The following is a 27477-nucleotide window of genomic DNA, read 5'->3' on the forward strand; positions in this document are numbered from 1 at the left end:
GTAATTGAAGATTAATGGCATTTTTATTTTACTTCTTCACCTTTCCACCCACTCCCCACCCCCCACAACCTGGCCCCATGTTCTACAAATGAAACTGGCACCCAGACCCTATTAAATAATTATTTTCAGGTACTAGTTTGTCATCTTCCTGGTCTGCCTGCTTTCCAAATAAAGTCATATTCCTTGCCTCAACACCTTGTCTCAGATTTGTTGGCCTGTCATGTGGCGAGCAGAGTGAGCTTTGACTCAGTAACACTAAGACACTGGATTCCAGAGAAGGGCACTCTAGACCACTATTGTGAATGTTTGTCTAGGCTGGCTCTGAGGTCACCTCCAGCCACCGAGGAGGCCAAGAGCAAACAGTGCTTTATGCACATCATCGCAGTGGTCAGCAGGGATTGGTGCCTGCTGGAGTGGGCAGGGAGCGAGCCCAGGGCTCCAGCCTCACCTCCAGGCTCCAAGGAAGAGGAACCAGGCTCCTGTGGTCCTCCTGAGTGCAGACAAAGAGGGAAGAGATCAGGAGTCCTCTCGGGGCATCTCAGGGGAGAAGAAAGGGAGGGGCATCTCCCTGACTTACGGGAGCCAGAGTGGACCCTTAGGCTTGCCCCCCTTCACAAAGGATCTGTAGCTTACATCACTGACTTTATCTCCAGATGAAATTTTAGGTTCAATGACAGACACACAAGTAAGGGTGAAAACAGAATGACCTTCAACCTTTATCCCATGATTGGGTGAGCCACCTGGCAGGATTATAAATTGATTTATTAAATAAATTCTCTAATAACCCCATACTGTTCATGGGGTTCTCAAGGCAGGAACACTGAAGTGGTTTGCCACTTAAGAAAATTAGAGACACCAAGGGAACACTTCATGCAACAGTGGGCACAGTAAGGGACAGAAATAGTATGGACCCAACAGAAGCAGAAGATATTAAGAAGAGGTGGCAAGAATACACAAAAGAACTATATAAAAAAGATCTTGATAACCCAGATAACCATGATGGTTTGATCACTCACCTAGAACCAGATATCCTGGAAGGCGAAGTCAAGTGGGCCTTAGGCAGTATCACAATGAACAAAGCTAGTGGAGGTGATGGAATTCCAGCTGGGCTATTTCAAATCCTAAAAGATAATGCTGTGAAAGTGCTGCACTCAATGTGCCAGCAAATTTGGAAAACTCAGCAGTGGCCACAGGACTGGAAAAGTTCAGTTTTCATTCCAATCCCAAAGAAAGGCATTGCCAAAGAATGTTCAAATTACCGCACAATTGCACTCATTTCACATGTTAGCAAAGTAATGCTCAAAATTCTCCAAGCCAGGCTTCAAAAGTATGTGAACCGAGAACTTCCAGATGATCAAGCTAGATTTAGAAAAGGCAGAGGAAATAGAGAGCAAATTGCCAATGTCCACTGGATCATAGAAAAAGCAAGAGAATTCCAGAAAAACATCTACTTCTGCTTCATTGACTACACCAAAGCCTTTGACTGTGTGGATCACAACAAACTGTGGAACATTCTTAAAGAGATGGGGGTACCAGCCCACCTTACCTGCCTCCTGAGAAATCTGTATGCAGGTCAAGAAGCAATAGTTAGAACAGGACTTGGAACAATGGACTGGTTCCAAATTGGGAAAGTGAAAGGTGTGTTTGACTCTTTGCAACCCTATGGACTACACAGTCCATGGAATTCTCCAGGCCAGAATACTGGAGTGGGTAGCTTTTCCCTTCTACAGGGAATCTTCCCAACCAAGAGATCGAACCTATGTCTCCCTCATTGCAGGCAGATTCTTTACCAGATGAGCCACCAGGAAAGCCCAAGAAAACTGGAGTGGATAGCCTATCCCTTTTCCAGGGGATCTTTCTGACCCAGGAATTGAACCAGGGTCTCCTACATTGCAGGTGGATTCTTTACCAGGTGAACCACCAGGGAAGCCCAAAAGGAGTAAATCACCTTGCTTATTTAATTTCTTTGCAGAGTACATCATGCAAAATGCTGGACTGGATGAAGCACAAGCTGGAATCAAGATTGCCAGGAGAAATATCAATAACCTTGGATAAGCAGATGACACCACCCTTATGGCAGAAAGCAAAGAAAACCTCAAGAGCTCTTGATGAAAGTGAAAGAGGAGAGTGAAAAAACTAGCTTAAAACTTAACAAGCCCCCATTCATACTATTAATTAAAATATGACTAAAGACTTAATTATAAAGAATGAAAAATAAATATTAAGAAAAAAATCCAAGAGGTCCCCCAGTTATATATCTGTACAGGGGTGTGTAGAAAGATGTTAAATACAGAAATTGGGTGCTGGGGAGGGGAGAGTATCTGTAATAATGCACTGCAATTCATATAATTTTGTCTTGATTTCCTTCATTTTTTTGTTTTTTATATTCTTAATTTTGTCCTTCCCTCCTTCCCCATACTCACTATTTTGTTGGAACACAGCACATGGATTTTGCCTGTTTTTGAACATATTACAAGCCAAACATGAATTATTCTTTCCATTCCTTGGTCTCCATTCCTTAACATCACCCCCTCCAATGACCTTTACCCTGCCCCTACCTCCCGTGATCTTGCATCTTGAATAATCACTCCACCTCTGACATCTTGTTTGCAATTATTCTGCTTTCTGAGCGTTCACTTCCCATGATGGAGCTCTCAGTCCAGAACTGCCTTGCCAGTGTCCCTGTGAAAACATCAGTTTCTCACAGCCCCTTTCTCCCTTGTACCCCATCTCTCCCAGCTCGTCTTAGATTCAGTGCTCATCAAACACCATCAATTCCTTTGCCCCCCTCTTTCCATTGCACTCGCTGAGTGAAAACAAATCAACTTAAACCCAACTCTTTGTTTACCTGCACCTGCCCTGGAGCTGAGTGTGCCTGTGAAAGCGCACACCTGCTGACCTCTCACACTGGAAATTCAAGTCTTCAGATCTCACCTCCCTGAAATTGGGAACCACAATGCTTCCAGTATTTTCCATTTCCAGTTTTAAAAACAATGCTTTCCCACTCTCTGTTCTCCCTTCGGGCCTCCCACATGCCTTCTCTTGTTCCATTCTCAGCCCATGGCCTGGCCTCACAGTTCACAGGGAAAACCATGGTTTCTTCACCTGCTCACCATCAAATCTCCAACTTACCGCTGTTTGTAGTCACAGCCTCTGCCATGTCTCTTGGTGCAACATCACCTTTCCATGGGGAAGGTGACACATCAGATGTGATGTGTCACTCCTCACTTACGCCTCACTTATGCCCTGGATCTCACCCCCTCCTGCCTCCTCAAAAGCCCTCCTCTGGTAACTCTCTCCTCTATCAGTTGCACCATCAGCTTCTCCTACATGAGACATATACTTCCAGGATCCACATATACCTCAATATCAGCCATCTTAAAAAACAATAACTCTGATTGTTCATCTCTCTCCAGCTGTCACACTTCTTCTTATCTCTCCTTCTTCATCAAATTGTCTATAGGGATTGCCTCTGCTTCCTTGCTTCCTGATTTCCTTTTACCTTCTTCAACCAAGTGCTGAAATCCCACTCCACTACTAAAATTATTCCTGTCAAAGTTACAAGAGATCTCCATGTGGCCAAATCAATGGTTTCCTTCTGTCTTCATCCTACGGCTCTTAACTGAGTCCAACTCAGCTGACCACTCTCCCTCCTGAACATTTGACTTGCCTGGCTTCCAGGATAACTCATAATTACTTTTCTTTTCAAGCCTCAGCCTCAGTCTTCATTCACTCCTATTCCTCTCTTGGTTTCTCAGTGTTAATGTGCCCCCAAGAGCATAGTCTGAGGATCCTTTAATTTTCCTTTCCACATCCTTAGAAATGTCCAGCTTTGGGCAGGGATCATCTATACACAAATGACCCTTACATTTCTCATACTTCAGTCATGATCTCTTTCCTGAGTTTCCCACTCGTATAATATAGTGCCGCTTCAACATAGCACCATGATTTTGAGTAGGAAACTCCAGTCCTGGAATACCCCCATTGTGCACACTGAAAGATATCTTTCCTGAATGGAAATGTACCCCTTCTTATTATCAGGTTCCTATGAGAATATCAGTGCTTAATTATTTTGATGTCATTCCTGACATCTCAAATTGAACATGTCCAAAACCAGACTCTACCTTCAAAACTGTTCCTCCTTCAGTCTCTGCATCTCAGTGAAATGGCACACCACAACCCTGTTGTTCAGCCCAAAGCCCTGCTCACTCTCATGCTTCCTGCTTCCCTGCTCGCTCTATTGCTACCCATATACAATGTGTCACCAAATTCCATTGACTCTACTTCCAAACTCTGTCCTCAATTCATCCGTTTCTCCCCAACTCCCTTGCTATCACCCTATTTCCCATCGCTACCATCTCTCACCTGGATCACTGCAGCAGCATCTCCAAGATCCTTCTCATGCATTCAAATTAAAATCTAAATCTCTTATTGTAACTTAAAATTGCAACATGATCTGGGCTCTGCCCTCCTTTGAATTAATTCTACACTTCCCTCTCTCTCTCTCTCTCTCTCTCTCTGTCTTTCTCCTGTACTCACTTCGCTCCAGACATAATGGTTGCATTTTCAATGCTTCATTTTGTTTGGAAAAGTCTGAGCAAGTCTGAATTTTCCCCTGAAAATGACTTGATATTTGTTGCTGTTATTATTATTGCCTGAAACATAGAGGAGTGTTTCTTCCTCTTTGAGGTCTCATAAAATTAGGACATATTCCAGAGTTAATAAATCCATACTGATTTTATCTGGAATATACTATACCCTTTCAGTCTGTGGGCTCAAACTTTCCTTGATTTCAGGAAAGGTCTCTTAAATTATATCCCAGATGGTTCTCCATTCTTTTTTCTCTTCTTTGGAGACAGAGACTACGCATACACTGTATTTCCTTTTGGTTCTATATCAATGATTTTCTATTTATTTATTTGGTTGTGTTAGATCTTAGTTGTAGCATGTGGGATCTTTCATTATGGAACACATACTCTCCAGTTGTGGCGTGCAGGCTCTGGAAAGCACTGGCTCAGGAGTTGCAGCTCTCAAGCTTAGTTGCTCCAAGGCATGTGGGATCTTAGTTCCCACTAAGATCAGGGACTGAACCTTTGTCCCCCCTGCATTGCAAGGCAGACTCTTAAACACTGGACCACCAGAGAAATCTCAAAGATTTTCTCTTTGTTGTCTTTATTTTTATTCAGCCTGCCTTTTGAAGATATCTTCCTGCTGCTGCTCTGTTTTTTAGTATCCTTTATCCTTTTTCTGTAGTTATTATGACTTCACCTCTTGTGGTGTTTTCATTTTTTTTCTTCCTCTTCTTTCTTGAGCACCACCAACTCATTTTCAATCATCCTTTGTTGTCTTCTTATTTCATCCTTGAGTCTGTGTTCCTGCTGTAAGCTCCTGATTCACAGGGGCTGTGTCCATCCTCCAATTTTTTGAAACAAGAGACAATTGCCTGACTTTCCTCCGATTCACAGCAACATTACTTCACTGTGTGCTTTTCATCTTCCTTTTGTGTATCATATATCTTCCATTCCTCCCTCCCTTGCTCCAACTCTCTGTGTGACTTGGAATTAACCCTCTTCATGTCTCAAAGACCTAAAAAGCCAGTATCTTCCACAGTGGCCCCTCTTCTGAGCCACATTTACAGTCAGCTGGCTGCAGAGAAGGCAGTTCTCCATACTTCATCCACAGCACCAGTCCCTGCCTTCTGTGAGTCAGACAACTTCTCACTGTTCCTGAAGCCCTTGCACATACCCCATCTTACTCCAGACGGGGGTCAGGGGGTTGGCTCATGAGATCAGGACGTTCACTGGCACTGTGGGCTCTGCCAGTGCAGCTTGTGTTCTACCCACCACACCTTGTTGCTCGGATCTACCTGCCCCATGTCACTTCCTGGACACATGTCTGGCACCAACAGCACACATGTCTGATCTCCACAGCACACATCATCTCCAGGATTCACACACCAGGAGTCATATCCTGAACTTGCAGATCTCGTTATTTCTTGGATACATATGTGTCACATCACCTCCCCGATCACGTCCAACACTGTCTGTCAGATCTGCAAGTCACACATCACTTTCAGGATCCCACATCTGCCGTCATATCCTGAATCCACGGGTCACATGTTACCTCATGGATCCGTATATGTCGATCCCGGATCACCATGTCCCATGCCGTCAGTCAGATCATTACGTCCCACATCATATCCTGGATCCTCACATGTCCTCTAATCTCCTGCATCCACACATCCCACGTTCTCCTGCAGGGGGTTGGTCTTCATCTGCAGCCCATAAGGAGTCATCTTGTCCTTCAATCCAGCAGGTGCTGCGTTTTCATCAAAGAACAACGGGGAATAGAGGGGCCCACACTTGGAACCTGGCCATACCACCCACAATCAGAGACATTTTAAGATCCTTGGGCTGATAACAAACCCAATTCACTAGGTAAGAGTTTTCACTGTGAAATGTAAGCTCCATGGGACCTCCTGCTCAGACCCCTTGAGACACTCTTCTGTGACCTGGTGTCTGACACTCACTCCCTTACAGGATATGACTCTGGCCAGGTCCGGGCCTCTGGTCTCACCTGGAGTGGACTTGGTAATACCCTGACCCTTCACAAGGCCATTTGTGCTATAAGAATGGTGAGAGGTGGGATGAATGATCCAAAGCAGTGCAGCAGTGCAAGCCACTGAACAACACCAACCTGTGTTAACAGTCAACAAAGAATCAGCTGTGTATCACTCACACAATGTCCAAAACATGAGCTTCTGATTAAAGTCATGTCTCCTTCAAGGGAATTCTTAGGACCCAGGGACCAGGGCTGCCCAAGACCCCTCAGTCCCGACTGGGGCAGAGCTCTGATTCCCATCCAGTCCCTTTGGTCCACGCTTCTCCCTGGGTGGGGTCCTCATGTTCCAGTGGTTCTGTTCTGGAGTCTGTTGCCCACACAGGGTCCAGAAAGCCTGGAGAGCAAGAAGTTGCACTGTTTCCTTGTAAAGATATAAGAATGAGGCCTCAACTTCCTTGTGATCTCCTGATTTACCAGGAGCTCAAGCAGACAAGAGAGGACATGAAAAGAGCCAGTGTTCAGCTCCTGCACTGTGGAAGCCAGGCTCCTACCCTGCTCTGTTAACCATCCACATTGCCTAACCTGACCAATCTGAGCCCTGAGCCCCTGGGGGCTCACCTAAATGGTTCAGAATGTGCATGTGACTCATATGGGTCCAATAAGAATAAGGCCCTTTCCTGCAGGATCTCAGCCTGGGGGGATGTGAGCTGGAGATGGAGCAACCTGCTGAGAGAGGCCCATTACAAGGCTGTCATTACATGAAATAGTGATGGGGGTGGGGGAGGGGGTTGCCATTATAAAAACTAATAGAGGAGTTGGTGTTACATAAACTGATATAGGAAGAACTGTTGCATAAATGGATACAGAGACTGCCATTATATAAACTAATGCAGGGCTGTCATTACATAAACTAATAAAGGGACTGTCCTTAAATAAACTAATACAGAGGTACCCTCAGGGAGGACCTGCCATTATAAAAACTAAGACAGAAGAAATAAAGCCACCAATCAAGTGAGAAAACTAGATCTTCATTTGTCATTTGAGGCCCTGGGCCCAAGTTTTCCTGATTCTGTTCATTCTGTTGAGTTAGATAAGTCATAAATCTCCTATCTTCTTTAATGTGGCTTGAATTGAATTTTCTGTCTCTTGCATATGAAGAAACCTGGAATGATACCTTCCAAAATCATCCAGGCAAAACCTCTATGAATTCATGTTTTTCCCAGTAACCCCCTGACTGGGCCAGCTGACAGTCCAGAGGAAAGCAAGATGGGAGATTTGGCCCCAGGATTTGTGGCTTTAGAGCCTTTGCCAGGTTGACCGCGTGTCTTTATGAGGAGATACTTAGCCCTTGGCAGCTCTTGGAATCAGTCCTGAGCTGAGCTCAGCTTTGGGTTCTGTGATGAGTGCAAATTATCTCACTTAATGCACAAAAGCAGGATGTGCCAGGAGGGTTCCTACTGAAATCTGCTGGGGTTCAATCATGTTTATTTCTCTGCAGAAGCATCCTTCCTGCAGCAGAGTATGGGTTAGAGGTTATTGCTAACCCTGCACAGGGGTGGGTGAGACTGGGTCACAGGCTATCTAAGCTTACAGAGTCTTTCCCAGCAAACACAAGCACTGTTAGGGAAATTGCCTGGGAGGATTAGGCTGGGATCTCCAGACACCTTGATCAGCTGAGACTCAACTTGAGAATGATCAATCCTCCCTTGGTGACAAAGTTGTAAACTCTCCAGAGCATCCGGGCCACCTATTCATGGGCTCTTGGTGTTTCTCCCAACTTTTGCCCTGAAGCTGCATGGATTGGTCTATCCTTTTCCAGCTCTCCGGCAGTGCTTCTCCAGCAGCACAGGCATGAAACCCAGCAGCATTAGGAGCAGCCGGCCCATTTTCAAGGGGGTAGGTTTGTACTACATCCAAGTAGGTGGCTGATGTCCAGGGCCTGAGATTGGCTCACACCTAGAGATCTAGCCTGGTTAATGATAAGGGAATGAATTAGCTGGATGTCTGAATTGGTACCCCAACTAGTTATTGGGAAATAATCCCAAGAAATGTTGGCAGGCTGAGGTTGGATAATGCTTAGAAACAAAGTCGGACTAGTTATCCTTGACCCAATCTGGCAAATACCTGAAGATGAAGCTTACCCAATGTCTGGGAACTCACCTGAATATCTTCTTGTGAGCAGCTGGGCTAGAGTCTGGAGTCTTACAATCAAGCACCCAACCTGGTTAGTAACAGAGGATGAAACCTGGTTAATGCCTGTTCACACAGCTTGGTTAATGTCTACAAACTTGACCTAATGTGTCCCAAGGAAGAAGAGCTAGAGCATGAACTGTCATCTGCACTTGAAAAGCAGACCAACAGTTCTGGAACACCTACTCCAAATGCCTCTGAAATGCAAACACAGTCTGGTTGGAGTGGACACCAGAGATCTTGATTTGGTCTGAAGGGCTTTTCCCCCTCTGTGCCTGGAACCCATTCATCATCCACATCAGTACACATGCAACATCTCATATCTTCCCAGATTTTAATTGGCCTCTCAAGATGCTCTGAGGTCTCACAGAAGCAGACACTTGAGGTAGGGGAATCAGCACTGGTTAAACTGATGAAAAGGGACATGGAGCTGGAAGTGTGAAACAATTCTGAAAGAGCTCTGTCCACAGTGATGCTCCACAAGTGCACTTCACTGGAGTAAACTGAAGTGTTGCAGAGAGGAACAAGCGCTTGTCTTGGAGGGACAATGAAATGAGAAGCCACTGTGTCATGATGTTCCCGAGGAAAACTAGGAGCCATGTGGGTGACCCACTGCCCTTCGGAGGTCATAGCTGGAGTGATAATTCTGTAGGAGATGGAACATGACTTCTTATTAGAATAGAAGCAGTCACTCATGTCCCTTTCATCTTTCAAAATATTGATTGAATGATGCCAAAAGCCCAGTACACTGTTGAGCAGTAGCCTCTATAAAAGAAGCTCTGTGACAGCTTCCCCAGTCTCTTCCCTCACTCTGTTATAACAAACAATAGAGATAAAAGATGCTCTTTTCACCTAAGGACTGGTGATGCAACCAGGTAAAGTATTGTCAACCATCCTGCAAATCTATAAGGATGTCATAGCCACTGCCTTAGATTTGATTGTCCATCCAAATGTTATTGTCCAACCAGCCATTCAATAAATGTTGCTGAGCACTTACTATATACCAAGCCCTGGGCTAGGTATGGCCCTTCAGAAATTACAGCTCAATAAGGAGATTGAGATTGTCTTCTCAATAGGGAGACAGTCATGGAAATAGACTAAATTGTCAGATCTCTTGGTTTCAGGCAACAGAAACACAATTTCACATGCCAGAGGTCAAGAGGGCATTTATTATTCAAGGACAAGGTAGGGTTCTGAGCTAGGTATTCTCTGTGTCTTAAGAATTCCACCCTTCACTCTTTCCTGACCTGAAAAAACTGGTCCCAGCTCTGCCTCAAAGCACTTCTTCACCTTCAGGTTGGGTTCAGTGGCAGGAGATTGGAGGGTGGCAGGAGAGAAAAGCAGGGGTATTCTGCTTCTGTCCTGCTTGTCTGTGGCTCTGGCAGACACTGTTTTATTCTAAGGTCACAGACCCTATACATAGATGCTTTCTCCAGGCAACAGCTGTCCCTGGCTTCCAGAAACATTGCTTTCTCACTTGTCATTCAGATGATCCCAGGGGTAGACTTCCCACTCTTGCTAGCCCCTGAAGTGGGAAGGAACAGAATAAATATGTATAAACATAGAGGAAAAAGAAGGTACTTAACCAAGGCAGTCTATAGATTTTCATAGAAAATCTATTTTTCATAGAAATTGAATAAATAATTTTAAATTTTATATGGAAACAAAAAAGACTCCAGAATGGCCAAAACAATCTTAATAAAGAACAGAGCTGAAAGAATCATGCTCCTTGACTTTATACTATATTACAAAGCTACAGTAATCAACATAGTAATGTACCACAGTACTGGTACAAAACCAGACAATAGGATAGAAAGCCCAGAAATAAAGTCATGCACTTATAGTCAATTAATCTATGACAAAGGAGGCAAGAAAATACAATGGAGAGAAGACAGTCTCTTTAATAAGTGGTGCTGGGAAAACCAGACAGCTACATGTACAAGAATGAAATTAGAACATCCTATAACACCATACACAAAAATAAACTCAAAATGAGTAAAAGTCCTAAATGTAAAACCAATACTCTAAAACTCCTACTGGAAAACAACATAGATAGAAGAGTCTTTGTCATAAATCACAGTACTTTTGATCCATCTCTTAAAAGAAATAAAAGCAAAAATAAGTAAGTGGGACCTAAATTAAACTTAGAAGCTTTTGCACAGCAAAGGAAACCATAGACAAAACAAAAAGATAATCTATTGAATGGGAGAAAATATTTGCAAATGATATGACTGATGAGGTATTGATATCCAACATATATAAACAACTCATGCAACTCAACACTGAAAAAAACTCAATTTAAAAATCATCAGAACACATGAATAAACATTTTAGCAAAGAGGAAATGCAGATGGTCAACAGGCACATGAGAAGATGCTCAACATCACTAATCATCAGAGAAATGCAAGTCAAAACCACAAAGAGATATCACTTCACACCATTCAGAGTGCTATCATCAAAAAGAACACAAATATCGGCAAGGATGTGAAGAAGAGAACCCTTGTACATTGTTGGTGGGAATATAAATCGGTGCAGCCACTGTGGTTTAGTTGTTAAGTCGTGTCTGACTTTTGTGACCTCATGGACTGTACCTACCAGGCTCCTCTGACCATGGAAGGTCCCAAGCAAGAATACTAGAGTGGGTTGCCATTTCTTTCTTCAGATGATCTTCCAGAACCAGGGATCAAACCCATGTCTCCTATATTGCAGATAGTCCCCTGCACTGTAGGCAGATTCTTTACTGCTGAGCCTCCAGGTTTGTAAGTTTCTCAAAAAACTAAAAATAGACCCAGAAATTCCATTCCTGAATAAATACACACACACACACACAAACAGTAATTGGAAAAGACACATGCATTGAGGTGTTTGTAACACTGTTTACAATAGCCAGGATATGGAAGCACCTAAATATCCATTAACGGAGGAATGGATAAAGATGTGGTTCATATATACAAAGGAATATTAGCTACAAAAAGGTACAGAATTGTGTCATTTGCAGAGATGGAGGTGGACCTAGAGACTGGCATACAGAGTGAAGTCAGAAAGAGAAAACCAAATATTGTATATTAATGCATATATGTGGAATCTAGAAAATGGTAAAGATGATCTTACTTGCAAAGCAGGAGAGACACAAAGAGAACAAATGTATGGATACCAAAGGGGAAGTTGGGCATTGGATGAATTGGGAGATTGATGTATATACACAATTCTGTATAAAATAGGTAACTAATGCAAACCTACTGTATAGCACAGGGAACTCTACACAGTGCTCTGTGGTGACCTAAATGGGAAAGAAATCCAAAGAGGAGACATATGTATACATATAGCTGATTCACTTTACAGCAGAAAGTGACACAACAATGTAAAGCAACTATACTCCAATTTAAAAAAAAGTATCCCTGTGTTTTTAATTTCTAGATCATCATCCCAGGGCACATTTGGGCACAGGTGTCTGTGTATCAGTCTTCCTGGAGCCCTTTCAGGAGCTGTCTCTCAAAGACAGATTCAGGTGTCTGCAGCATAAATGTCAATGCTCTTTCAGAAAGATGAGGTGGATAGCTGAGTACTGAAAATACATTATTGCATTCCTGGACTGTATTGTTGAGACACATTTATCTGACACTCAGGTGGACAACTGTTCCTAGAAATGAAAGGCAAGTTAGAGGTTATTTTGCCCATAAATCACCCACAAAAAGAGATTTGACCTTCCACAGTAGTGAGCATTGACTTGTGAGTGTACAAATACGGGGAATGTTCATTTTTAAATGTCTCAGCAAGACAGGAGTTAGACTAGTTCTGCATCCCAATACTCCTTTCTAATGGTGCTTCCCTGCATGGAGCTTGGGTCTAGTGCATGTTGAGAAGAGGGGTCTCATGTCTTGATGATTAGAACTCTGTAAGTATTTGGACACAGAATCCTGTCTTCCCCACAAGAAGCTTCACCAGGTGGTGTCAGAGATCATGGAAGTGAAGGACTGTTCCAGGAAACAATGTCTTTAGATTGGCATTGAGAGAAAAGACAGTTGACACATGGATTTTATGAAATGCATTAAATGGCTTGTCATTGTGACAAATAATAAAAGTAATGACTGTTAAAGAAAGTGAAGCAGCACAAAAACTACTTAAAATATCATCAAGCATTCCTTGTGGACTCTCCTGGCTGCCATGGTATAAATGTTTTATTAAATAAAAAGCAGTTTGCATCTCCCTTCTCTATGGAACTTGCTGTTGCCTTTTTGTTTTGAAATTTTAAATCTGTATCATCCAGTTATTTATGGATCTCATGGACCTGTAATTTTGCTTGTTTGAAATCATCTGGGTTTGCGTCCTAATCTTGTTGGGGGATCACTGTACCCAGCTGAACTGACTCTCTCAAATTTACTCTCATTTATCTTGAATTATTTAGTTATAAAAGGAAAGCGCTCTCGAGGCTTGGAAACATCCTCTGGGCCGACCTCTGGGACAGTGACTGTCCCCAAAGTTCATTCACGTGCTTTGTGCAGGAACGGTAGCACCCTCAAGGTTCAGCTAGATGCCAGTTCTTCCAGGATAGACTATAGTTCCCAGCCTCCCTTGCAGCAAGGTATGGTCGCATGACCAAGTTGTAGCCAATGAAATTAAAGAGGAAATTACGGGTACTACTTCCGGTTTGCCTCTAAAGACCGACACCCTTACCCCTCCTCCACCACCACCACCATCCCTAATCCCACACCTCCCACCATCCTCTCCTTTTCCCGGGATGGAAGTGGACGCGTGTGTTGCCATCTTGGATCTTGAGGAGGACGAGGCTGGTGGAGCAACGACGTGGAGCTGGGGCCTTAGATGGTGGGTTCAGTGCACAGCGTTCCACGTAACAGGCCACAGCTTGTAGAAAATAGAAATTCCCCGTTTTGTTTAAGCCACTCTTACTCGTGCACCTGCTCACATGCTGAGGCACACAGACTCCTCTGAGCCCCTTGTTTTCCCTCTTTACTTTCTTCTTTCCTTGTGAAGTAAAAGCATCAGATAATAATGGTGGACATTTATGGAACACAGTCTGTCGCCCCCAAGTGGTAATTAAATGTCCTGTGAATGACCTCATTGATCCTCCCAGCGGTTCTGTGGGGTAGGTGATGCTTCCACCCGCCTCCTATAGATGTGGAAACCGGGGCACAAAGACCCCCAGTAAAGCACAGGGCCGGTAAGCGTGTAGGGTATGAGTCCGGGTGATCTAGCTCCAGAGTCCCCTGACTTTCTGCACAGGGAAATCCTGTCACTGTCCCATGTAAATTCAGAGGGAGCTGGTACCTGACCTCTGTTGTGATGTGTTTCTTTCATAAAATAGGCCCTCAACTCAGTTCCCCGATAATATTTCCAGAGGGTTTCTCGATCACTGCCTGCCCCAGTCCACCCACCCCTTGTACAGCATGTGTACATCTGTACACATGTGTATGTGTACATCTAAGGGTCCACCTGAGTAGCTGAGAGACTACGACAGCCCCACAGCCCTTACACAGGATGTGGGGAGCCTGGCCACAGGGCCCTCCCTAGCTTAGACCCACCATCTCCCACTGCCCAGAGTGAGGAATCGGGGCTAGGACAATGTTTAGCAACCAACTGGGGCCCTGGAAGTGACTCGGGCAGCTTCTTTCTCCTTTCTGCCATTTTCTCTTCACTCCCCCAAACCCCACTGTGCTGCCCCTCCTTAAGGGGAGCAAAAGAAGAGCCCCCTCAGCCCCAGGCTCCCAGCCAAGGAGTTCAAGAGAACCCAAGATGAAGTGAAGTGAAAGTCACTCAGTCGTGTCCGATTCTTTGCGACCCCATGGACTATATGGTCCATGGAAATCTCCAGGCTAGAATACTGGAGTGGGTAGCTGTTCCCTTCTCCAGGGGATCTTCCCAATCCAGGTCTCCCACATTGCAGGCCGATCCTTTACCAGCTAAGCCACTAGGGAAGCCCTAGATAGACACCAAGAATGGACTAGAAGCCCAGTCAGACTGATGGGAAATTGTGCAAATTGCAGAGTCACAGGGGCTAATGGGATGAGTCTTAACCCACGTATGACGCCATTGTTGTGCTCATAAGGTCTACAGGCATTTCCTCCAGAGTAAGGGGCAGGGGCCCCAGCAGGATCTGCTAAGTGGGGGAGGATATATCCTCACTGTCCCAACAAACCTGCCCTCAGCCTCCACAGGAACTTGGGAAAACTCTGGGATTCTCCCTCTTCACTCAAATTAATGGTCCTCCCCTGGGCAGTGACCCTGCAGTCTTTCAGCAGCTGGAAACAGCAGTTGCTCTAGATTCCCTAAAGAGCAGTTATGTTTCTGGAGCTTCCATATGGGCTCTGTGTCCAGAAGGTCATGAGGGAGCACTTGTCCAGGGAGCTGGGATTCTGGGCTAGGCTCAGTCTGTCACAATGGCTGGCTTGGGATCAGTTCAGTTCAGCTCAGTCGCTCAGTCATGGCCAACTTTTTGCAACCCCATGGACTGCAGTACGCCAGGCTTCCTTGTCCATCACCAACTCCCGGAGCCTACTCAAACTCATGTCCATCACGTTGGTGATGCCATCCAACCATCTCATCCTCTGTCATCCCCTTCTCCTCCTGCCTTCAATCTTTCCCAGCATCAGGGTCTTTTCCAATGAGTCAGTTCTTCACATCAGGTGGACAAAGTATTGCAGTTTCAGCTTCAGCATCAATCTTTCTAATGAATATTCAAGACTGATTTCCTTTAGGATGGACTGGTTTGATCTCCTTGCAAGCCAAGGGACTCTCAAGAGTCTTCTCCAACACCACAGTTCAAAAGCATCAGTTCTTTGGCACTCAGCTTTCTTTATAGTCCAACTCTCACATCCATACATGACTACTGGAAAAACCATAGCTTTGACGAGACGGACCTTTGTTGGCAAAGTAATGTCTCTACTGTTTAATATACTGTCTGAGTTAGTCATAGCTTTTCTTCCAAGGAGCACGTGTCTTTTAATTTTATGGCTGCAGTCACTATCTGCAGTGAGTTTGGAGCCCCCAAAAATAAACTCTCTCACTGTTTCCATTGTTTCCCCATCTATTTCCCATGAAGTGATGGGACCAGATGCCATGATCTTGCTTTTCTGAATGTTGAGTTTTAAGCCAACTTTTTCACTCTTTTTCACTTTCATCAAGAGACTCTTTAGTTCTTCTTCGCTTTCTGCTATAAGGGTGGTGTCATCTGCATATCTGAGGTTATTGATATTTCTCCCAGAAATCTTGATTCCAGCTTGTGCTTCATCCAGCCCAGTGTTTCTCATTATGTACTCTGCATATAAGTTAAATAAGCAGGGTGACAATATACAGCCTTGACATACTCCTTTCCCAATTTGGAACCCGTCTGTTGTTCCATGTCCAGTTCCTACTGTTGCTTCTTGACCTGCATACAGATTTATCTGGAAGCAGGTCAAGTGGTCTAGTATACCCATCTCTTTAAGAATTTTCCAGTTTGTTGGCTTGGGATATAAAGTACATTAAGTATGGATCTCAATCTATGATCTTAGGTGTGCTAGAAAATACCATCTAGGGCTGCCTTTCCATAATGGATTCCCTGGTGGCTCAGACAGTAAAGAATCTGGCAGCAATGCAGAAGACCCAGGTTCAATCCCTGGGTCGGAAAGATCCCCTGGAGGAGGGCATGGCTATCCACTCCAGTATTTTTGCCTGGAGAAGCCCATGGACAGAGCAGCCTAGAAGGCTACAGTCCACGGGAGTCACAATAGAGTCAGACAGGACTCAGTGACTAACACTTTCACTTTCACTTTTGCATAACTGAAGCTCATTCTTTTTGAGTCTCCCCTTTGTGTCTTTGGTGGAGATGTCAGTTCAGCCCATCGAGGATCCCCTTCCCCTTCTTCCCTGGTATTCTAAGTTCTGCAAAGGTGGTGTGGGCAACTTTTTTCTTTGTTTGTATTCAAGACCTTTGGAATACATTCATGTGATTGGCAAATTTCCAGACATATAATTATGAGCTGAATCAGAACACTCAAGCCCCTTCCCATGCCCCTGCATCCAGGGTATGCCAGGGGCTGGGCAGTGGCAGCAAAGGTGGCCGGGTCTGCATCTGACCCTATCAGATGCATACCCGGCCACCTTTGCTGCCACTGCCCAGCCCGTGGCATACCCTGGATGCAGAGGCATGGGTCATTGTTCCAGCCCTGACCTTCCATCCTCTTGACCATCGAGTGCTCATCCCAGGACCCTATACATACACTCACTTTCTGCCTGATCAGTTCAAATCACTATCTGAGATGCTGACTGGTGTGGGGTCACAAGATGCCGTGACATTCTGGAAGAAGAGCACAATGTCATCACAAAGTGATGACAAAGTAATGACACCACAGGGATGTCATCACTCCCATGAGTCCCTCAGACTGGTCCTTGCAGGTCTCTGTGATCCCTCCTCCTTCCCCAGGGCTTCTCCAAGGTCCCTGTCGATCTCTGCCCCTTCCACATGCTCCGAGGAGCCTGGGGCTTCCCGCTGCTCCCACCCCTTCCAAGGAGGCCTGGGGACCCCATGACCAGACTCATGATACTGTCTGGATGCTCCCCAAGCAGCATCTATTCCACATCAAGGTACCTTCTGAGCTGGGGCTTGGGGCTGGTGTTCAGGGGGAGTAGGGGGGAATCAGCCCTGGGTCAGGTGCTGGGTCACCCCAGAGCAGTTTTTAGGGCTTGTAATTCCACATTGGGAAAGTCACTGATATCCCAGTGGCAGGATATTTTTGCCCTGGGCTGCTCTTTTACCACCATGCTCCCACACCTGGTCATTGTGCTGGAGGCTTTTGCTCCAGGGGAAGTCCTGTAGAAGAAACAGAGAACTAAGGAGTAATATTACTGTATATAAGAGACTTGTCTCAAGTACATCATCCTGCCGTAATGCAGAGAACCTTGGGAGAATACCTTCAGAGACAGTTGCTTCTCAGCCCAAATAGGTCAAGATTACTCTGGGTTGGGGAAGAGAATAATCCAGAAAAAAGATGAGACACACGAGAAGGGGCCTTGCACCCAAACTCCACAACATCAGCTCTGAAATGGAGAGTGTCAGGCACCCCAGATAAATCAGGACTCTGAACACAGAGGGGAATTGGATTTGCTTCCTGCCTGGGATACTGGGAGCAGTGACCGCACAGAACTCCCCACAGCCAGAGTGAGGGCTGTGGCTCACAGAGAGAGGAGGTGGCTGATGGATCCTCAGGGCAAAGGGGACCCAGGAGAAACCCTTTGGGCCCTCACATCCCTGTATGTGGAGGAGAACATGATGCACCCACGTCCCTTATAAGATAAAGTCCTACAGCAAAGCGAGGGACGGGGCATGAGGAGAGCTGTGCTGAGGCAGGGGCTGTGACACCATGCACACTGAGACAGCACTGTAGGAGCAGACCCCGGACGGGGATGAGAACCATCAGCAGGTGTTAGCAAGGGAGGTGGTGGCTGGAGTCCCACCTCCACCCCACGTGAGCCCGCTTAGAGGCACCCACGAGGGGAGGAAGAAAAACCCCCTACTGTCTAGCTATCCCGAATTGATGCCATTCACCTGGAACTGAGTCTACTGTTTCCTGCCATTAAGCAGAGTGAGGGCTCTAGAGAGAAACTATATTTAGTTATAAAAGAATCATGTTATTTTACACACTTGAATTGATGCCTTAGAAATCTGTGCCATCTGAGCATGCTTTGGGAGAAATGGTTATGTGCAGTGTAACAAATGTCAAATTTGCTTTAGAGCCCTGGAGGAACGAAACCAATTGTGTTTTCTCTACCAAGAAGTAGGGTTTGCCCTGAGCTGAGGAGGCTGTTCTGGGTCTGACATCATCTTGAACCTGGAGGGTGGGTTCAAAGACAAAGGTTCAGTCACTTCAGGATGGGCCAAGGGGCTGCTCCCCCAAGTCCTGAGAGTAGCTGAGCTGGGAGGAGATGGGAGAAGCAGAGGACAGATGGAGAGATGAGGAGGGAGAGGGACAGCTGGGCTGGGAGGAGGGACGTCGAGTTGGGGAAACCACAGGTGATGTGCTGACCCTTTCTTCAGCCTCCTCACTTGGGAACAGTTGCCCTCCCCACCCCCCCACCCCCGGCCATAGTCCTGTGAGAAGGGAGGAAACTTCAGATTGGAGGAGGAAAACCCAGCAGAGCTGTTCCATTAGACTCATGAAAGTGGTTATCCATCAGTTCCTTCACGCCCTCGGGAGTTTCATCGTCATCCTCTGTGTCCCTGACACTGCTGATAAACGGCGGTGGAGGATGACAAGGTTCTTGACCTCTTCGGAAACAGACAACAAACAATAAAATTAGAAGAAAGCCAAGATGGTTTTAGGTAGTGACAGCTGCTACAACAGGAATAAGAACAATGATGAGATGGAGGATAATGTGAGGATCACTTCCACGGCGTCAGGGGAGGTCTCTGTGAACTGATTTTTGTGCTGAGAATGGAAGGAGATAAGGAAGGAATCAGACATATTAATGTATCAGGAAGAACATTCTTGACAGAATGAAGAGCAAATGAAAAGTTCCGTGAGACAGGTTAAAGTGTGGAGACTGATAAACTGAGAGAACTTGAATGCCATGAAACCGTGGCCAGTGAGCATGTCTGGGTCCCCACTGACCCTCCATCGAGCGCTCAAAACTGAGCTGGGGGCCGGAATTGTGTCCATGTCTCATTCCCATGGGAAGCATCAGTGCTCCTGCCCCATCTTTGCAGCTGGCATCCTGCATGATCTAATTGCGAGAGAGATGGGAGAAGAGCAGACACGGTTGAGCAGGTGGGGATGGAGTGCTCACAGGAGCGGAGTTATTCCCAGATGAGGCCATTAACACATTCTCACTCCATGGGGCCACAAACACCTTCGTCCATTCGGTCTGTTTCCACTGGTCTCTCCCAGGAAAGACAAGGAGTCCTGTGAACACGCAACAGTCTGCATCTGAGTGAGTTTAACTCAGAGCTCCATGGCAATTTCCATTCATTCTGTCTCGAAGGACATTTTCTGAAGCCTTTCCATCTGCTGAGCCAAAGAGATTGCTCAAGACCAGATGTGGAGAGCCCTTGGCCCAGGTAAGAAAGGGGCCCATTAGACAGGGGACCTGCAGCTCCAAGCTGGGAGGTGGGGCTTCAGGAGCACACTTGCCATTCAGCTTCTGCCTGAGAGCAGAGACAGCTTGAGGGACAATGGCCTCCCCATCCCCACTCACATTAGACTTTACTTGCACTGGGGGAATTTATATGCACTTTTCATCTGTTCCTCAAATGGCCCAGCAAGGTGACTGGGGTTGTCTCTCATTGCCTGTGATGCTCTGACTTTGGAAATGCTTGTCCCCAAATCACTCTCTTTCTGCAGGGAAACATGAAGATCTCACTGTAAAATGCTTGGGTCGATGAGAAACCAACTCCCAAGGTGTTATAAGAACCCAGGGCTTCCTTGGTGGCTCAGCAGTAAAGAACTGCCTCCAGCGCAGAAGCCTACAGAAGACATGGGTTCAGTCCCTGGGTTGGGAAGTTCCCCTAGAGAAGGGCATGGCAATCCACTTCAGTATTCTTGCCTGGAGAATCCCATGGACCAAGGAGCCTGGTGAGCTACAGTCCATGGTGTCACAAAGAGTCAAACACGACTAAAGCAATTTAGCAAGCATGCATAAGAACTCAAGGTGGGGAAGGTGTGGTTTCCCAAAGCAAAATCAGGGTTTCTTTGGGAAGCAGAGGGAATAAATGACATTCCAAACAATAGATATGTGATACGGGCCATTTGTGTCCACAGCGATCGCAGCAGCTTCCACTTAACAGTGGCTGGAGCTTGACACAGGCCTGTGAGGCACATGAACCCACCCCTGGTGTCCTGATGACAGCCCCTTAAAAAGCAGCTCTGAACCCTGGTCCTGCCTGGCCCAATGAGGCCTGTACTGTGGGATGTATGACATGGAGCCGCCCCCATGCAGGGTGATCCCTTTGTTAAGCCACCAAAGATGAATTAAGGCACCAACGTGCCTGGAGGTATCCTGGGGATACAAGGAATCAAAGATGGAAACCATCAATGTCAAGTCAGGAATTAATTCTGTCATGTCACCACCACTGTTAGGAGGACTCGTTAAAGCTGAACAAGAATCAAAGGGTGATTTGCCAGGAAGGAAATAAAGACCCTCATGACAAAGTGGGGGGCGGGAGAGGGCAGTGCACCGAGTCTCACTGCATCAACTCAAGCTGTAAATTAAACTGCAGTTGATGGGATGGGATCTGGGTCTGGAGAGGCACAGACAGCAGTTTGGGGAGCTCCTCCTGATGGTTAAACTCCAGGCCTCTCCTTTTTTCCCAAGTTGTGACAGCTGTTTCATGAACCGTGCAGTATGAAAAAGTCAGCAGCAGCCTATAAAACATGTTTCCCTCGTTTCCCCTTTCCGTTGTCAACAAGCTTCTGATATTCAATGTAGTTGCCTTCTCCCAACACAAAAACAATTGCTTCTTGGAATGAATTTTTGTTCCTCAGAACTGAGCCGTCACCGCCTGGCAGCATCTGGGATCAAAATATCTACAGTCATCGGTTTCACCGTTTGACGTCATGTCCCTGAAGACAGGTGGGTTGTGCTGTTTCTGTACCGCCTTTGTCGCTCTTGCCATCATACACTGCGATCTTGTGTTGGGGACTCGTTTGGCAGTGCCTGAGATGGCAGGAGCTGAAGCCATCCCAGCAAAGCCTTCCTCTGATATATTGTAAGGAATTAAGGTTGCATCCTGCGTCAGTTCCAGCTTTTTGGTGTGGCTCCAAATCAGCCTCAGAAGCTGTTTGCTGTGCACTTACATGATAGATAAGAAATACCTCATTTATCTCCTGGATTGCCTGCATCAGAGTCTGATATTACATCTAGAAGAGATTTGCCCAGGGAAGCTTTGCTCATTATTTTTTCTTTATATTCAAAACATACATTCAGTTTTCATGCCTTTACATGTCCTAAGACAGGAGTGGCAACATTTTATGGAGATCAGTAAGTCTTTGTCCCCTCTCCAAGGTCTTCTGGCAAAGAACCAAAAGCTGAGGATAGCTGAGCAGTGTTGTCAGGAAGCATCCTTGTGGCCCCTTCATCCTCCCCTTCTGGTCCCATACTTCTCAGGCGTTTGACCTCATCTTCTGGTGCTCTCCTCTAAGATTCTAGTTCTTGCTGAACTGATTCCCAAACCTCTGGGAATGGACTTCCTTTACGTTTCTGCCAAAATGTATCAACTGGAGTTAAATCACACGACTTCCTGATTTTTTCTCTAGGTCACACTAGCACCAGCCAGGGACTTTTTCACTCCTGAAGATTCTTCCAGGTTAACTCTGTGTACATGGAAATCCACTACATCACACACGTAGGACTGATATGTCCAAATATGATGTAAAGGAGTTGCCAGATCCATGTTTCTGTCAACAGGAGTGAAGAAGGCTTTGAAAGCTGAGGCTGCCAGCTCCCAGCGCATCACCTGTAGTAAAAACATTTTTGGCATCTCTTAGATATTCCAGAAACTTCTTATCTATTTTCACTGCTCTCATTTCCATTGCTGTTCCTGCTAATTATCTGATTATAGGAATAGTACCCAGCATAACAGAAAAGCAGAAGAGGCTGTCAACATTCCAGTTCATAATAGTTTTCATTTCCACATTTGTGATTTCTGAACTGTTAATGGCACAATATGAAACATTTCCTCATTTTTGATTGTATCATACAGGCGTATCATTTTCCAAAGTAATAAAATTGAGATACTGATCAAAAGCTGGCTACTTGAGAAGTAGCATAGCTGCTACTTCTACATTTGCAATATATTCCAGTTTACTCCTTGAAGGGTAGAAATAAAGTTGTTTTTCTTTTTTTTCATGTGTTAACTCATTCTACTTTATTTCTTTTTTTTTAACTTTACAATATTGTATTGGTTTTGCCAGAAATAAAGTTTAAATAAGCTAGTTCACATAGAGTTGATTTAAAAGAACTAGAGTAGTGGTTTATTATAAAAGGATACAACCAGGAACAGCCAGATGGAAGAGATGTGTAGGGTGAGGTATGGGGAAGGGGGCGGAGCTTCCATGACCTCCCCAAGAAAGCATTTCTCCAAGTCTCCAGGTGTCCACCAACCCAGAAGCTTCCACCCACCTTTGCCACTTGCCTCCAGCTCAAACCTGCTCTTCTCCCTGGGCCAAGCCCTCCGACATTCCCCTCCCACCTCTTCCCTCTTGCCCTGCAGAGACCTGCACTTCCTCACCTCCACCTGCCTCTCCTCTGCTGGCTTCTCGTCTGCAAAGACACAGGCCCAAGAACCATCCATCCACACTGAAAATATCATTTCTCTGCCACACCAACTGCAGGCCACACTTCATTCTCCACTCACAGAGAACCTTCCAGGGAGACACGTGCAGCAGGAGAAGGTTTTCACAGCACATCTAAGGTGCTTATTCTTCCGGTGTTCCTGTCTCTGTGGTCACCCCACCCACAGGGGTGGGCTGCATTCAGGGGCTGATGGGAGTATCACAGGGGTGCCCCATCCATGTGCCATCCTCCTCCTAATAGACCCCCCATCCTGTTTAGGAACAAACCTCATGGGGCATACTGAGAGTAAAATTACTTGCTATTTATCTGAAATTAACACATCATTGGCATCCCATATTTTATTTGCTAAATGTGACAATTCTACTTGGAATGACTTGGGTATGTCCTGTCTCTCCGAAGTGTCAGCTATAAGTCTGGACAAGCAATTTGGACCCTAACCTGCATATGTCTTTATAGAAGAAGTTTCTGTAATGTGAAATATCACTTCCCAGCCAAAGGTCTTCCCCCAGCCTGGGGACTCCAACTGTCAGGTGTGAGGGACCCTGTGGTCTGTGGGGAGAGCAGGCAGTAATGGGGGCTCGCTGTCCTCTGTCCTCCAGCATGTGCCTGGGGCGATGCTGACACAGGTCCCTGCAGGAAACATAAGAGGATGTTCTCTGAGCTTGTGTGTGGCAGCTGGGAGTTGGAGGCTTCCTGGGGATGTGAGAGGGAAATGTGGTGGGCACCCACCCCCACCCCTGAGCACGATGCAGCTGAGAAAACCAATGGAGTCACTGTGCACTTAGCAACATGAGCATCTGTTCAAAACATAATTATCTGTAAAACACTACAGTGTCATAAATAGAATGAAATACACAACGCAATGCCATCAGTGTTTATTTCAATATATATGCCACAAAAGAGCAGTGGGCATTTTGCAAGACCACATTCCAAAAAAAGATAGTCATTAAACACTGTTCAGGGATTTTCTTAAAAACAAAATCTTACAAAACAGTCTCAATAAACACAAAAATAAGGTAAAATTTCAATTAAAAAAAATTTTAAGATACTAGTAAACACTGTTTGGGGGCTTCCTGGGTGGCTCATTAGTAAAGAACCCACCTGCCATGCAGGAGACGCAAATTCAATCCCTGATTTGGCAAGAGCCCCAGGAGGTGGGCATGGCGACCCACTCCAATATTCTTGCCTGGAGAATCCCACGGACGGAGGAACCTGGTGGGCTATGGTCCCTGGGGTCACAAAGAGTTGGACACGACTGAAGCAACTGAGCGAGCAAGCACACAAACAGTTTTATGATTCTGTAACAGCATGAGAGGAACGGGAATAAAAAGGTGAATAAAAAAGTAATAAAACTAGATGGAATCCATGTGCAGACAAATGACATGTCATGTTTTTAGTGTGGTTAGTTCACCCCATTTGTCTTAAGGTCCAGTAAAGAAGGTGAAGACGGAAACAGTGAACAAGGGGCTGTGAGACCTATGGAGGCCCCTCCAAGGTGACATCCCAGGTCTGCCTCCCATATCCCGTAAAGAACAACCTGCTCTATTTCTCCACCAGCCACTGTGAATTGGGGAGCCCAATTGTTGTACTATTTGCCAAAGGCAAACATTTTTAAAACATAATTCTCCTGGGATGAAATCATTAATTAAAATGGAAAATTAATGTATTCTCGAAGCAAGTATAAATTAACCGGGAATTATTCACTCAGATCATTTTAGTTCACGGATGAAAATGCTGAGATGTTAAAGCTGGTGCGCAGACAAGACTCTTGACACTTTCTGAGATTCTCCTTGTGCGTGGATGTCTGTGTCCCATCTAACTTAACTGCTGCTTTGATTGGATTTTTGTGATCTCTGCTCTGCTAGTGAGAGATAATGTACGTGCATTTCACAAAGATAGGAAGATTCAGGGGCCCTTCTCACCCAGACACGCACCCAGGGAGGAAGATGCCAGCAAACAAAGCCAAGTTTGAAAAGCTTCCCATCTGTTTAGCTGTGTGAGTGATGCATGTTGATGGCAGGGAGAAGAGATCAGAAAACCCAGAGCCTCAAAGAAAAGAGAGTGCAATCATCAACATTCTATCATCAGGCAAATCACCTTTAGCATTAATGTTGTATCTTTTCCATTTTTTAGAACTTTGTCTAAACTAAGGCACACATATAATGCACAAAATATATTTAACCTCATTTATGCCTAAAAATGGGACCATATTATAAACGACATTTCATGACCTACCCCAGCACTTGATACACTGCAGAGACCACTACACATACATTATGCAGATCTGCACAAGCATCTTATTCTGAGAGTGTTCATTGACACTATCCTGAAGTCCACTGGGCAGCTCTCTCTTTGGCCCCTCAGGATTCCCAGAGACTTTGCTATCACACATGGAGATGAAATAAGTGTCCCTGGGTTGCATGTTTTCCCTTAGCATGACCTCCAGCAGTGGGTCTGCACTTTGCACACAGAACAAGTAAAACTAAGGCATGAGGTTTCTTAGCCAGAAAGCTGTGCAGAGGGGTGGATGAGAAAGGGAAGCTCCTGAGAGTCAAAACATGCCAGGGAGAGAGCAGAGAAAATGGAGACCAAGAAAGAGAACTATACGGACATTTCTGAACTACTGCTAGGGTCACCTGACCCAAGCATATACGCTCTGACACTAACCAGCACACTGTCCCCAGGGTAGACCAGTGCACAGGTCCCACACTGACTGATGGATAGAACACACAAGGACAGACGCATATAACACTTCATAGGCTTTGGAACTGAATTGGACCACAGCCCATGCAACGAAGTCAGGGACTTGCTGCATGTACCGACCCAAGTCAACTGTCCACTAAAACAAACCTTCCCTGCGGAATTTAAACAAGATTCAGAATCATATAATATTTAAGCAGCTCAGGTTACAATCTGAATTTAAATGCCATCAAGAACCAGCACCATCTCAATACCTTGCAAGAGGGAATTCCAGTTAGGAGATGCCAACTCCAGGTGACACAGATATTGGAATTACCATACAAACTTTTGAAACAGCTATTATAACTGTGCTCCAAGAAGAAATATGAGCACTCTTTAAACAAATGGAAAGAAAGAGCTTTTCCAATGACAAATGGAGGATACAAAAAGAAGCAAATGAAAATTTAGAACTAAAAAAATACAATAACCAAAAGACAAAAATACTACCCAGTCTCAGAGGCATAATCAAGTTTATAGAGGAAAACATCAGTGCCTTGATAACAGATTAATAAAACTATCCATTCTAATAAACCAGAAGAATAATACTGAAAAACCTGAACAGAGATGAGAGACCTGTGGGAAAATACAAAGAAACAAACAAAAACCAAGCATTTATGTCATCAGTTCAGTTCAGTCAATCAGTCGTGTCCGACTCTTTGCAACCCCATGAATTGCAGCATGCCAGGCCTCCCTGTCCATCACCAACTCCCGGAGTTCACTCAGACTCACGTCCATCGAGTCAGTGATGCCATCCAGCCATCTCATCCTCTGGCATCCCCTTCTCCTCCCGCCCCCAATCCCTCCCAGCATCAGAGTCTTTTCCAATGAGTCAACTCTTCGCATCAGGTGGCCAAAGTACTGGAGTTTCAGCTTTAGCATCATTCCTTCCAAAGAAATCCCAGGGCTGATCTCCTTCAGAATGGACTGGTTGGATCTCCTTGCAGTCCAAGGGACTCTCAAGCATCTTCTCCAACACCACAGTTCAAAAGCATCAATTCTTCGGCGCTCAGCTTTCTTCACAGTCCAACTCTCACATCCATACATGACCACTGGAAAAACCATAGCCTTGACTAGACGGGCCTTTGTTGGCAAAGTAATGTCTCTGCTTTTCAATATGCTATCTAGGTTGGTCATAACTTTCCTTCCAAGGAGTAAGCGTCTTTTAATTTAATGGCTGAAGTCACCATCTGCAGTGATTTTGGAGCCCAAAAAAATAAAGTCTGACACTGTTTCCACTGTTTCCCCATCTATTTCCCACGAAGTGATGGGACCAGATGCCATGATCTTCATTTTCTGAATGTTGAGCTTTAAGCCAACTTTTTCACTCTCCTCTTTCACCTTCATCAAGAGGCTTTTGAGTTCCTCTTCACTTTCTGCCATAAGGGTGGTGTCATCTGCATATCTGAGGTTATTGATATTTCTCTCGGCAATCTTGATTCCAGCTTGTGTTTCTTCCAGTCCAGCATTTCTCATGATGTACTCTGCATGTAAGTTAAATAAGCAGTGTAACAATATACAGCCTTGACATACTCCTTTTCCTATTTGGAACCAGTCTGTTGTTCCATGTCCAGTTCTAACTGTTGCTTCCTGACCTGCATACAGGTTTCTCAAGAGGCAGGTCAGGTGATCTGGTATTCCCATATCTTTCAGAATTTTCCACAGTTTATTGTGATCCACACAGTCAAAGGCTTTGGCATAGTCAAT

At 45.3% G+C, this 27477-nt stretch overlaps 1 pseudogene; it reads right to left on the minus strand.

Annotated features, from left to right (window-relative positions):
• Window positions 1-20931: 20931 nt before the first annotated feature.
• LOC102416365 lies at window positions 20932-22547 on the minus strand (annotated as a pseudogene).
• Between the last annotated feature and the right edge of the window lie 4930 nt (window positions 22548-27477).

The sequence above is a fragment of the Bubalus bubalis genome, chromosome 17 (assembly GCF_019923935.1).
Source record: "Bubalus bubalis isolate 160015118507 breed Murrah chromosome 17, NDDB_SH_1, whole genome shotgun sequence".
In the NCBI taxonomy this organism is placed as follows: Eukaryota; Metazoa; Chordata; class Mammalia; order Artiodactyla; family Bovidae; genus Bubalus; species Bubalus bubalis.